We start from the raw sequence: 14,142 nt of genomic DNA, 5'->3' as shown, positions 1-14,142 counted from the left end.
GCGGTGGGCTGGAATCTGAGGGGCTAGAACTTAAAGAAGGGATGATCCATGAGGATGTGGATCTTGTTCTGAAGGCAGTGAGAGCAAAGGAAAGTAAGCCTGAGGGCCAGCCAGGAAACATGCAAGAAGGTGTTTAATCACTTGGAGCAGATTTTGTGGAGGTACTATTTTCATTCGTTTTATACTATAACTCTATTGAAAAATCAAAACTGAAAAAGAAGATAAGGGCATTTTTTATCCAAAGTATTTTCTCTTTTCTATACTCCTTGGTAGTAACAGTAGTCCCCAAAACTGAAAGTGACATGTGACTCCAATAGCCAAGACTGGCCCCTGCCATTGCCTGGAAGTATGATGGAGTTTGTTTTCTGGTGCCAAGCAGGTACATCTGTGATTCACAAAGGACTATTTCCATTACCGAGACAGAAAAGAGCATAGAGGGTAGTTAACCATCTTTTATTTCAGTTTGTTTCCTTCATAATTTTTATTGAATTAAAATCTACATACAGCAAATTACACAATTTGATATATTTGATGAGTTTGGGAAAATGTATACACTCATTTAATCAGTACCACAATCAATGTTTCAGTCAACAGAATGTCTCACTACCCTAAAAAGTTTTATTTTGGCTTTTCCCGGAAAACACAACTCTCAGTGTTAACCCTTGTTCTCAATGTATCACTGTAGATTCATTTGCCTGCTTTGGGACTTCATACGGATGGATTGCGTTTGCGTGCATTCATGTCTGTGTGCATGCGCGCAGGTGTGCGTGTGAGCGTGAGTATGTGCATGTGCATTTGCATGTTTTAACTTGTTAGTATTGGGTACTTTCCTACATGTTTCATGGTGATTGACTCATACGAATTCCTTTATTGTCAGGGAGCATAAAATGTCTTACTCCAGCCTTTTGAAATTTACTGAGACTTATTTTATTGCCCAGCACATGGTCTATTTTGGGAACATTGCATTTTTACTTTAATAGAATGACTATCCTTCAGTTTTGCATGAGATGTTCTAAATATTTCGATTAGGTCAGGGTGACTGATAGTCGTGCTCATGTATTTTGTGCCCTCACTGAATTTTGTCTGTGTGTTCCATTAATTACTGAGACAGGGCTGTTGGCATTGCCCTCCGTGATGTGTGTTTGTCTATTTCACCCTTTGTCATGACAGTTTTTGCATCACATATGTTGAAGCTCCGTTAGTAGGTGCACACACACGTTTAAGATTTGTATGTTTTCCTGGTGAAGTGATGATTCATCATCATTAAATATGTCTCTTTGTCTCCAGTAATACTCTTGTGGTAAAGTCTGTTTCGTCTGATATCAACACTGCCGACCAGCTTTCTCGTGCCTACTGTGTGCCCGGTGTATCTGTCCCATTCTCTCTTTTTCACCCTCTGTCTTTGTATTTAAAATGGGTAGGATATAGTTGAGTCTTTCTTTTCCGTTCCTCCTGACAATATAGCTCTTAATTAAAGGGCTTACACCACTTACTTTAAATGAATTATTGATATGACTGGACTAGTTTGTTATTTGTTTCAATTCAACACATCTAATGTTTTTTCCACTTCTCTTTCTTAGCATTTTGGATATTCTTTTAAAACTGTTTCAGTTCCTCCAAAACCTATTACCTATAAGCTTTTAAATTGTGTTTGCTACCTAGAGTTATTAATATACTATTCAATGTAAACTTAAGAATTTTGCAATGGTGAATTTTATTTGTTCTGTGCTATATTTGTCATCTGTTCTATATATGCCTCTGTTATGAATCGTGAGATATGATTCTATTTGCATTAAACAGAAATTTGACTTTAAAGAAATTAAGAGAATATTTATTTATGTTTTCTATATTTAACACTTGAGTACTTCTCTTTCCTGCTTGCAGATCCCAGTTTCCACTGGGGTTCATTTCCCTTAAGCCGCCTTCTAGAATGTACACAGACTTTTTACTGGATATAGAATTTCACGTTGTCAACTTTGCTTTTATTTTTCTTTCATCACTTGAACGTGTGGTCCTTTGCCGTCTGCTGTCATCATGGTTCTTGTTTGTGATGGTCTTTTTATTCCAGCAGCTTTCATATGTCCCCTTTATATCTGATTTTCCGCTACTTGACTACCATGTGCCAGGCATGGTGTTCTCTTTATTAAACCTGCATGGGTTTTGCTGAGGAGTTTCTGGAATCTATAAGTTGATATTTTTCACTGAAACTGGAAAATGTTCAAACATTATTTAAAAAAAATATTTGCCCAAATCTCTCTTCTCTTCTGGAACTCCAAGAATATGCATGTTAACCACATGATTGTGTCCTACAGGTCACTCATGCTCTGCTTGTGATTCTTCTGTGTTCTATCTTCTTCTTCAGGTTGTATAATTTCTCTTGATCTGCTTCAATTCACTGTCAATTTCACCTGTCACCTCCAATTGGTTTTTGAGTTTGTAAATATTTTTTAAAAATTTCTTATATGCAGTTTTTTTCCTAGAATATCCATTGGATTGTTTATTAACTTTTTATTTCTGTGCTGAGATTCCTCATCTGTGCATTCATCATGACATCTTGTCATTTAAGTCCTTTAAAATACTTGGAATAGCCGCTTAGCCTCAACACATGCTAACTGCAAATCAGAGACATCTCATGGCTTGTGTTTCTTGACCATTTTTTCTCTTGACATGGGCCAATTTTTCCTGTTTATGTGTAACAATTGTTTTTTCTGTAAACTAACCATTGTGGATGGTTTGCTGAAGAGACTGAATTTTGTTACCTCCCTCAGAAGAGCAATGAGGCATTGTTTTATTATAGCTGGCACTTAAGTTGCTGTCTGATCACCTTGGACTTAAAAAAGATAAGGATCGGTTTTTCTTGAATTTTAGTGTGAATCCTTAGTTCCATGTGGTGTTTCATCCAAAGCTGGGTTGTTACTCACCATTCTAACTTGGCAGCATTCAAACTCCAAGTTCCATCCTTCTGTGGTGGGCGCCAGCTGAAATCTCAGCTCAGATGGCCCAGGAGTACGGATCTTGCTTTCCACCCAGCTTTTGGACTCAGTCTCATGTGTTTAAAGTTCAGAGATTGGCCAAGGATTTGTGGGGAGCCTATAGAAAATTTGAAGCCCCCAACTGTGGTTTTCCTTTTCCCTCTCAGGTTCCAGCCACTGTAGCAAGCCAAAACTTGGTTCTCAGACATGTCCCGGTGAGAAAACTGTGGGTTTTGCTCATGTTCTGGCTACTCCACACCTTAAAACTTGGGAGGAATCTAAGAGGAAGTCACGTAAAGGGAGACCTGTCCCATGTGGCCTTCTTATTCCACAGGGTGATACTCCAGCTTCCACCTGCTTTTGTCCTCCTCTGACTGCAAATTGTTCTCTTAAAAATATTTTCCAGAATTTATAATTATTATCTTTGGGATGCAAGTCATTGCCTGAGCTTCAGTTCAGCCTTATTCTGAGCAGTAGCATTGCTTCTCTCCTCTCTTTCTGTGCTTGCTAAGACCTGGTTTCCCAGCTGATTAACAGTAAGGGAGAATCTCCTGTGTGCTTCCAATTAAGTGTGAGCAGAGCCTCCACATGCTGGACTATTCAGATGTGCAGATGACCCTTAGGCTACTCTTCATGTGCTGATTATTAAATAACTGTGGTGTCTTACTCAGTCCAATTTCTCATCTCATTTCAAATGCCCTAAGCTACAACATTTAGGTGATTGAACCAGTCCTGCAGCAAGCACTGAGGTTTGACATCACTGCAGATGCTTCAGCCATGTGTCACGGGGGCTGATGCTCCCTTCACTCTATAAGCTCTCCTCACTCCTCATGTCATCCACTCAGCCCTTAAACATATTTAATGATGGTTTGCACCCACAGATGGCAATAAATATTCAGGACAAGAAGCAAAGTTCCTGTCCTCCTGCACTCTAGTGAATTCAAGAAGCTGTCAATAAATAAATAAACATAGAAAGACAATAATGGGGAAAATAGTCTGGCTTGATGGAGAGTAACTGGTAGGAGGCCTTGTAGTTTAAAAGAGGGACATGCAAAACTCTTTTATATAGAGAGAAAAACAATTTTAAAAATCAGCTTTTGGAGCTGGCCCCATTGCCTAGTGGTTAAGTTCGGCACACTCTGCTTCAGTGGCCGGTTTTCGTTTCCCAGCCTGAACCTATACCACTTGTCAGCAGCGATGCTGTGGCAGTGAACCACATACAAACTAGGGGAAGATTGGTACAGATGTTAAGTTGGGGAGAATCATCCTCAGGAAAATAAATCAGCTTTCAATCTTTATTTAAACAAAGTTTATTAAATGAGAATGAACTGAAATGGATACCTTCTTAGAATTATTTGAAACATACACAGAAATGAAAAGCTAATGTTGAGACATCAGTTGTGTCACCACCAAACTTGGCAACAAAATAAGAATGTCCGTTATTATCCCTGTTATGAAATAGCTGTGGGAGATCTAGCCAATGACATTAGAAAAAAACATTTAAAATGATAATAAACATTGCAAAGGAAGAAGCAAAACTATACTTATTAGCAGAAAATATCACTGTTTACCCAGAAATTCAGTGAACCTAAAATGCTACAGTGAACTGTCTCTTTCACACATCAGCTCAGCAAAGGCTACACACCTCAACACAGCATTGTGTGGGTGAGCCCTATGGGCTGACTTGTGCCCTTAAGTTTCATGTGTGGAAGTCCTAGCCCCAAGGACCTCAGAATGTGACCTTATTGGGATGCAAGGTCATTGCAGATGTAATTAGTTAAGATGAGGTCATCCTGTCTCATCTAACATGACAGATGTCCTTATAAAAAGGCAAACTTGTGCACAAACGCACAAGGGGAGGGAGTGCCACTTGAAGCCAAAGAGCACACTGAGAGTACTCAGCCGCTCTGAAACCCACTAGACAGACTTACCCTGTGACCCTGAGAATGTGCTCTGGACAGTCCCACAGAGAGACTCGTAAGAGAAGCTGACCTGCACAAGGGCATTGGGTGTGGGGTCCTCTTGTCTCTCACAGCCTGGGACTCATGTCCTCACACGCATGCAGCCTTTGTAGACTCCCTGGTCACTCCGTGACCTACAGGCCAACCTCAGGCGTCCAACGGACCCCAAAGCACAAAGTCATCACCACGTTAGTTAGAGGTCAGTTATTAGACACACCACCACACATCCCCTCCTCACCTGGCCTTTATGCCACAGAAACAGGACTGTGATCAATAACACCTTCTCCTAAATGTTTATGAAACTCAGGAGCCCGTGTGACTGACATTCCTCAAAGAAGTCATCCAACCCAAAGTGAATTTAAAGCCATATCTCTGGCGATTAGGAACTCCTGGAAACTGTTGAAATACAACTTCCCTTCCCCTCTGTAATCCTAAAGCTTGCTTTCAGCTATCTTCACAGTAGGCCTGCATTGTCTGCTTGTTATGGATGACTTTCTATGAATTCATTGTGCATTAGAGCTGAGCTCTGTCTATTTCCATAACAATTTGTGCTCTTTAAACTCAAAATCAAGTTGAGTTTACCAGAAGAGAAAAGTAAGCAGATAGATTGTGTACTGTTCAAACTAGTGGTTTTTAATCGACACGATTCTAATCATCTTGACAAAGAATTGACCCTTCATAAGTTTCTTTTCTGAGGGTAGGATTGGGGCATACCCACTAGGAAGGAGGCTGGGTGCTGGGAAGCTGTCTTTCCTTCTTTCTGAAGGGGCATCTCTTGTCAGGCCACAGACTTGCTTCCTCTAACTCTTATTTCCTTCTGTTGTCCAAGCAGCATTTGGTGAAAGCTGCAACTTCAGAGAACTAGCCTTGTCCCAGGCTGCTGTTGGGTTGGCTTGCTTTTCTATGCAGTGTATCAGATACAAGGATTAACTGGAGGGGATTGCAACTGATGGCACTTTCAGGAATCTCCAGGAAATACATCTCTACAAAATGCAGACAGGGTGTATTTGAGAGGGTTGCTATAATTACAGAATTTTAATGCAACTCTGCTGGGATCGTGAGCTATTTTTCATGCACCTGTGCAGACCAGCCCCGTCCAGGGTGTAAATCTTCTCAAAGACCCCTCCTCCAAGTCAGAGACTCTCCAGATGTCCCTTTAAGGATTCATCAGACCTTAAATTACACCCCTGGTCTGGATTTACTGCAGATTGGCTTTACCTACACGGGGCGCTCCATGTCAGTTCATGGACAGGTTGCAAATTTGTGGAGCAACTGTGGCCAAGCACCTGCCTCCTGACTCATGCGGCTACTGGAGATTAACTGCTCACCTCCATCAGGCAGAAAGGAGTTACGGTCAGTCCACAGGTCCTCCATAATTTTCCCTATATAGGACTGAATCTCAGTTAGGAAAAGTGGCAGCCATACCACCAGTTCTTGTACCAAAATGGGTTGGTAGAACTTTGATGTTGTTGCCATGACAGTTGGATGTGATGCACTGTCACTGTCTGTACTCTGAACAGATATGTCACTTGTCATTTTAGACCTGCTGTCAGTGTGACATGTACCTCGCCTGGCCCTGGGCTGAGTGTAACATCCCACAGAGCCTCCTGGTACCCCATGGATGTGAGCTCTGCTTCCACAAAGAGGGAGGAGACGGTCATAGTCTATAAAAGGAGGCTGCCATCTCCTACCCCTGTCACCAAATGCCCCAACTGAATCTGGGATGTGGGTGAACCCACACATGAGGTCGTTGTGCGACTTTCACAGTTGCCCTGAGACAGAAAGAAGGATCAGAGCTCAGGGTCTGCTGTTAATGAACCAAAGTTAAACATCAGGTCAACAGAAGCAGCTTTGAAGCTTCTCTGAGGCCTGCAGCTGCTGCTGAGGGCAGAGCAGGCACTGGATTTCGGATCACCAGAGACCGCCTTCCTGTTGGAGGACATCTGGATCTGGGGTGAGAGGAAACAAAACTGAGACACAAGGGAGCGGCAAAGCAGATCTAACACACACATCAGTGAGTGTCCACTGTGCCTGCCACGCGGGAATAAATGGATCCTGAAAGAGTGTAGTTTGACAATTGTGCTCCACACAGCCTCACAGTTGACAAGCATCCCCAGGTGCCTTGTCAAGCCCTAAAGCAGGCCTAGTAAATTCTGTTGTAGGTCCTGATTTGCAGAGGAAGGACCTTCACAGAGTGGCCTGCAGAGATCCAGGGTTTTCCAAGAAAATTTAGGTGAAACACTTTCTCTCGGGCATGGTGTCCACCACCACCTTGTCTTCTCTCTGCCACCTGCACTTTGGCAATAAGGAAACTTAGCTAATGAATTTTAAACATCCTTTTAAACTCCCCTATCCTTTCTCCTTGTGAAATGCTGTATTAATTCTTAGACCTGAAAACCCTTGTAAGCAGGTTTGTTTTATGAATCATCTACAGTAAAGATTTGACACTGTGCAGTCAGGAGGACCTGAACTGTGAAATTTTGATCTGGTTTCCATGACCCTTGGAGCACTGTGCCCAATGCATGTGGAGAAGTGAGTAGATGTTTAATTCAGGGAAAGTCGTAACTATCGATATGACCATGGTCAAGATTGCAGATTCAATTGCTAAATCTCCAAGCTTGTCAGAGGAATACACAATATCGCCTCCTAGGTTTTTAAGGCTGATTCCAAACCCAACTATCATGAAAAGACGGGAGGATAGAGGTCTTTCAGAGGATGATCATAGCAGAATATATTGCAAGAAAGGCAAAACGATGGAGTGCAGGAAAATAAAGAAGCATGAAAGATTTGGAGGACGTGGTAATAAAACCCTAGAATGTGCATTTTTCTTAAATTCTTTATAGCATAATACTTTGGATATAAAAGAAAGCAATCTGGACTAGAATTCCAAGATTATTTCAAAATGGTAAATAATGTGGAGTCAAATCATGCAGAAGTGATTCTGTAGCTCAGGGGATATAGTGGCAATTACTCAATCTTGGTTTTGAAAGATATTTGTTTACAATATACCTGGTTTTAGACACTTAGAATAACCAGAGGAAGAAAAAGCCTAGAATGTCCACATTTCAACCACAAGAGAAACAGAAACACATGGATAAACACCAAAGAGAAACCAGACCGTGGTCAAGTCACCCCAAGAGGAGAAAGAGAAGCAAAGAGAAGGGACAAACAGACATAGCAAATGGAACAGTGTTTGATCAGGAGTCAGGACCAAGAAACTGACTGAAGGGACATGGGAACCTTACCCAGGAAATTGAAAGTTAAATTCTTTCTGTTGTTGTTGCTGTTGAGGAAGATTGGCCCTGGGATAACACCCAGGCCAATCTTCCTCTGTTTTTCATGTGTGCCGCTGCCACAACATGGCTTGATGACTGGTGTGTAGGTGTGTAGGTCTGCAGCTGGGATTCAAACACATGAACCCTGAGCTGCCAAAGCTGAGCATGAGAACTCAACCACTATGCCACCAGGTTGCCCCTTAAATTGTTTTTAAAGAAAAATAAAATAGACACACTTTCACTAAGAAGTGGCACAAAGGATTAATATTTAGATATTCAAAAAATCTTTGTATTTCAATATGAAACAGGCAAGCATTCCAAGTGAAAATTGAATAAAGCATATTTGTGTGTAACTCAGAGTAAAGGGAATAGAAATGTCCAATTAACATGTGTGAAGGGGCCCAGCCTCACTAATCAATTTATAAACAATGATAAAAGAGATATAGTTTCTCATTTCATATTAAAACATCACAAATGTATAGGAAATGCATGTGCTCATATTTTGTCGACGGGACTATGGATGGTTTTAAACTGTTTTGGAAGACAACTGGTGATATCGGTCAAAATCTGAAGTGGTCATTTTCGTTATATGCCAACATACAGGCCAGCCCGTGAATGCCCGAAGAAGTCTGTGATGTCCTCCACATTCGTAAAACCTCAGAAAGGCAGGACGCTCCGGGTTCAGGGCAGCCCTAGACCACAGTGACCTCCAGCTGTGTCTACACGTGAAATTTAAGAAATGATCCTTAATAAGTACAACTTGAACATGCAGCCAGATATGCACCTCATTGACTGTGACCCTACCTGGCGCAGGTAGAACATCCTTAAACAGGCACGACTGTGACGTCTGGAACATGTCTGAACAAGTCTCATGGCCCTTGAGAAGAAGACTGAGTGGGTCCTCAGCAGGGAGTGGGGATGGCAGACTGGGGGCTGGGAATGTGCCGGGCAGACCCAGGCTGATGTCACACACTCAACACCAGAAGGAGACTGTGTCAAGAGTCTTCACTGAGGAAACGACAGAGCCCAGGGCTCTGTCTTGCATTTTTCAAGCGCAGCTAACGTGGGGGCATCGCACCACGCGTCTGCTCCCCATCAGCTTTTCTTAGGAAACGAGAAGAATTGTGGTGGAGGAAGCTCTCTGAACCTCTGCCCTTGCCTCTGGCACACCCTCTCTGCCCCTCCCAGCGTTCAAGTGGCCTCGGCTGGGTAAGGCGTCAAACGCAGGCTCATCTCTCTCTGTCGAACAGAGTGGGCATATTGTCTGCAGAGGACACTCACTGTCCAGCAAGTCCATCAGCCTCAGGATGTGCTGGGTAATGCATCTGTCATAGTCAGGCCTTTCAACCTTGACCCCGTGACCCTGGACTGCAGGTACACAGGGGGGTTGTGGGAGGGCCCTGAGGAGGGAACCTGGTGGCAGCTCGCATGAGTGCAATGGGGCTGTGGGGCAGCAGAGGCCGGGTTGTGGCCTTGCAGAGCCCATGGTGGCCAAGGCTCTGCAGCAGCTGTGGGCAGCTGCTCCTGGTGTTTGAGTCTCTGTACTGACACCAGGGTAGGAAACTGAGTCACGGTGGGGCCCAGAGCAGAATAGGATCGGGGAGGGTGGCCCCGAGGACAGCAAGGGAAGGATTTTGGAGGACTCCCTGGGCATCGGTGGCCTCGCCTTAACACCTGGATTGCGGAGTTGGCTGCTTTACACAGAAATCCTACTGCCTTCTTAGAACTTTCCAGAACCCTCTGGAAGCATCAGATGACCCCTCCACCAGACCGCTTTCCCTGGAGATGCCTTGATCCTACATTACCCCCATTTCTGGTTCAGTCCCAGGACCTTCACACTGACTATGACCTCAGGCTCAGAATGAACAGTAAACTATTTTTAGATGTTGAATGTTTTTAAATAAAAAATAGCATATGCTTATTGCAAGAAAACTGTAAACATTTTTAAAAGTCAACATAATCCCCCCATTATCCACTGGATACATATTTCCGTGTCTCCCAGAATTTTATACACTTATGTAAACATTCATAAATACACATAGACATAGATTTATGTTTAGATAAATACATATTCAAATTTCCTTAATTGAAAGATTGATTTTCCTGATCTTACTTTTATCACTTAGGATTAGTCTGAAAAGCTTTTAGAATTGATGTTTTGTGACTTCACTTCAAGCATTTTAGAGCATGACGCAGCCAGAGACTCCATCAGCAGCCCCAGCGAGATGCACCGCTGGCCCAGACCTGCAGGCCCGTGAACAGGACCTCCCATGCCCGGAGCTACCTGCGTTCAGGTAAGTGGCTGGGAAACTTGCCCAGGTGCTGATGACGATTTATTAAAAAGGAATTAAAGTTGAAAACAAGTGTTTCATTTCATGTCCAGTAAAAACTAATTGAGAATCTATATATGAAGCTTTACTTCATAAAGATGCCAACACTTTTTTTTTTAACTTTTACTTTTTACCAAATTTGCCCCAACTATACGAGGAGCTTTCCTTCTGATCTGGCAATACACCAGATTATCTTTTTAATATTCTCAAATGAAACTTTAAATACCGATTATTAATAGATCCTTTCTTATTGCTTTCATTAAACACCACTGCATATAACTGCACATTAATTACCTGCTAACTCTTAATTAACTAGTTCATTTCTAGAGAAATTAACGTCCTTTCAAATTAAGCTGATAGTACTCAGGAGGACCTCAAATTGGATTATTTTCTAAAATCTAATTTTTGTGAATTGAGGCCTTCCAAATTTTTTTCATTTTTTACTTATCTAGTCTTGCAGAAATGCACACATACCATTAAATAAATTAGATGAAACTAAAAAAAGTCAAGTTGTGTCATAAGTTTTTGCAACTATAGAGGTAATTTATACTTGAATGAATAAAGAATTCAATATAAAAACATACCTTTTTAAAGGATGTCAAAGTTCATTTACAAAGCTTGTGCAAAGCTTATGGCCCTTCTTCAATCTATATTACAATTGGACATGGTCTAAAGAAAAAATTTGAAACTGGAAACTTGCTGCTCAGGTGTGAGCTTATGGAAAGTGGCCTCCTGAGAACTGTCTAGAACTGGCTTGCGTCTCCTCCAGCCCGTCCTGGGTCAGCCTTGCAGCCTGAGGGCAGCTGCTCTGTGAATCACATGTTTTGTTTTCACACATTCATCAGCATCAGGATAATAAAGGTCCAGTTCTTGTCCACAGATGTGCAGTGGGGACTGTCACTGCAGCCAAACCCTGGAAAACTGAAATGCACGAGAAATTCCCAGTCTTGCAGCTCCACTTCACCACCAGTGGCCATCTCTGCAAGTGTAGACCCTGCTTTTATTAACCTCCTTCTATATCCTCTGGTTAATGAATTGAAAGGGAGTCCACAATCAACCCATTAAAGTTGAAGCATAACGGGATTTGGGCATGAACCACAAATGCTGAGGAAGGACACTCTTCCTCCTTTCCACAAGGCAGGTGCATCACACCGTGCTTCCTACAGCTCTCTCTGTGGCTGCAGATGCTGGGGAGATGCCAACGGGCTCATCTTTTACAGAAGAAAGGGGCTCACTACCACTTTGTGCCCCTAGGTATCCAGGTTGGAAGAGCTTCACATTTTATTTTCTTTTTCTGACTCACCCAGGTTATTCTACTTATGGTAGAAAGTCTGAACATAATTTGAAAAAATATATATATTTGATGGTTTTGAGAGCTACTTTGGCAGCAAGAGCCTCTAGGTCAGCACCTGGGGAGGAGAGCAGCCAAACCGTGGGCCTGGAGCTGTGTCCAGATTTGCCTTTCGGTAGCAGCTGGTTTGGAAAGGACCAGCTGAGGAGCTTTTTTGTGGGTCTGGCAGTGGGCATCCATCAGAGGGAGGGTCTTGAGAGCACCTGAAGCTTTCATCGAGACCCTGACATCCTACAAGTAATGGTCCCAGAAATAAACCAGTTCCAATAGGGGTGGGACCATTAAGTTACATCATAAGAATCCCTCGGTTTAATATTTGCCTACCACAGGCAAGGAAACCCTGGGGGAAGATGAGACTTTCCCGGAGCCTCACATTTTTCCGTAGGTTTTCACCACAGTGTCCTGCACTCATCAGAAGTAACCAGGTGAACAAGGAAAAGGAATTGTCCAAAAATCAAGACAAGAAAAAAAAAGCTAGACTAGATCTAGATATTATATTTACAAGACATTATAAGACACTGGTTTTAAAATAATTATAACTGATTTGTTCAAAGAATTAAATAACTTTTTTGAGAATTTTGTCAGACAATTTTTGGAAACTATGAAAAATTCTAAGAGAATTTATAACAAAATATATTAACTGGAAATAGGAACATAATAGCTGGATGCTAAAACAAATTCTGTGCAGCTGAAGAGATAATTAGTGAACAGGAAAACAGAGCAGAAGGAAATACTGAGACTGTTGCATGAGAAACCCAAGGATGGGTGGTGATGGAAAGAGCCTCCCACACATAGGGTATGAGGGAAGATCAGGGGTAGTGTAACTGGAGCCCCAGAAAAAGGAGAGAGAGGAAACAGGCCACATGTCAGGAGAAGCCTCAAATGTTCTCAAACAAGAAAAAAAACACCAAGCGAATGATTTCAGAAGCATTAAGAACACGACACAGGAGGGGTCCAAAGAAAGGCCCATCAACTACCGCAGAGCTTTGAAACACAAAGATAAATCCTAAAGCATGATGAAAGCAGAGACAATTCTTGTCAAAGAGCAGAAGTTGATGACCCCCAACTTCTCAGCAAGTGGAATGAAGCACAGAAGAAAATGTACACAAAAGTGCTGACACTGGGAACAGCCAACCTGGACTGCTGTCTCCAGGCAGATAACTAAGAGAATTTGTCACCTGAGGACCAACAACAAAAGGCAGATGTTGACCACAAGAGGCAGCTCAGAGTTGCCAGTAGAGCAGAGACTGAAGGAAAAGATAAATATGTGGGCACATCTAAATATTTATTGAAAGTGTAAAGCAATATGGTAATGCTTTGGGAGTTTACGCTCATATGAAATTTAAAAAGACGTCAATAATAACACCAACGGCAGGAAAAATAAAGGAGCTTCTAAGGTTCCTGCATTGTCCATGAAGTGGTCCAAGGAAAATGATAAGGACTTTATTAAAACAAGGGAGCATTCTATAAAGACTGCATAAACAGTGAGAGAATATTAATCAGAAGCTCCTGAGGTAGGGGAGGAATAGAATCATTATGGATGAATAAACCCAAAGAAGGCAACAAGGAGCACAGAACAGGCAGAATAAAGAGCAAACAGTGGCAAACAGTGATAATGGTGCCTAGATGTCCAATATCAGTGATTTTATGGCATATAAATAGAATAAATACTCCAATTAGAAGGCAAAGTTTCTTAGAATAAAAATAAAACTAAACTATGCACTTAGAGGTTGATCTTAAAGTATTCATACAAGTTGAAAGGATAATGTATATGTTGTATAAGTAATGCTGAAAAGAAAACTGGAGTAGTACACCAATTCAGACAACGCCGGCTGACAGGAGAGATATTCGATGGGAACAAGGACATTGCAGAGTGATAAGTGGGCCACTCCACCAGCAGGGTGTCAGGATCCTAAACACGTGTGCAGAGAACTGGGGAGAGATTCTTGGGAAGTGGCCCAGGACAGGTATTTGTACCTGTGCTATTAGTGAAATAGTCTAATTTAACAAAACATTGGTTACGGTTCCTATCACATGACTACATTCCCAGTCGCTACTCCGAAGTGTTAGGTATCTAACATCTTGTATTTTAACTGGGTCCTATTTACATGTGTTCTGGAAATTACTACATGTTTATTTACCCTTGGGAAACTGGCCATCATTAGATGGTAAAAACTCTGTCCCCCGAGACTTTATTGGTGGTGGCAGGGGTATGTCTACACTTTTAGATAAGGCAGAACATGATTGACATGT

The 14,142-nt window shown here is 42.1% G+C and overlaps 1 protein-coding gene across 1 annotated transcript in view; it reads left to right on the top strand.

Moving 5' to 3' along the window:
• Window positions 1-8,870: 8,870 nt before the first annotated feature.
• The window catches only part of LOC124232130 (uncharacterized), a 42,059-nt gene continuing 36,787 nt past the window's right edge, over window positions 8,871-14,142 (top strand). The window contains exons 1-2 of the mRNA XM_046649092.1: window positions 8,871-9,582; window positions 10,385-10,502. The gene's annotated coding sequence lies outside the window, so the exon portion shown is untranslated. The remainder of the gene's footprint in view (window positions 9,583-10,384; window positions 10,503-14,142) is intronic.

Source organism: Equus quagga, unplaced genomic scaffold (genome assembly GCF_021613505.1).
Source record: "Equus quagga isolate Etosha38 unplaced genomic scaffold, UCLA_HA_Equagga_1.0 HiC_scaffold_265_RagTag, whole genome shotgun sequence".
In the NCBI taxonomy this organism is placed as follows: domain Eukaryota; kingdom Metazoa; phylum Chordata; class Mammalia; order Perissodactyla; family Equidae; genus Equus; species Equus quagga.
The sequence above is the reverse complement of the archived record's forward strand: the minus strand, read 5'-3'. Positions and strand labels throughout refer to the sequence as shown.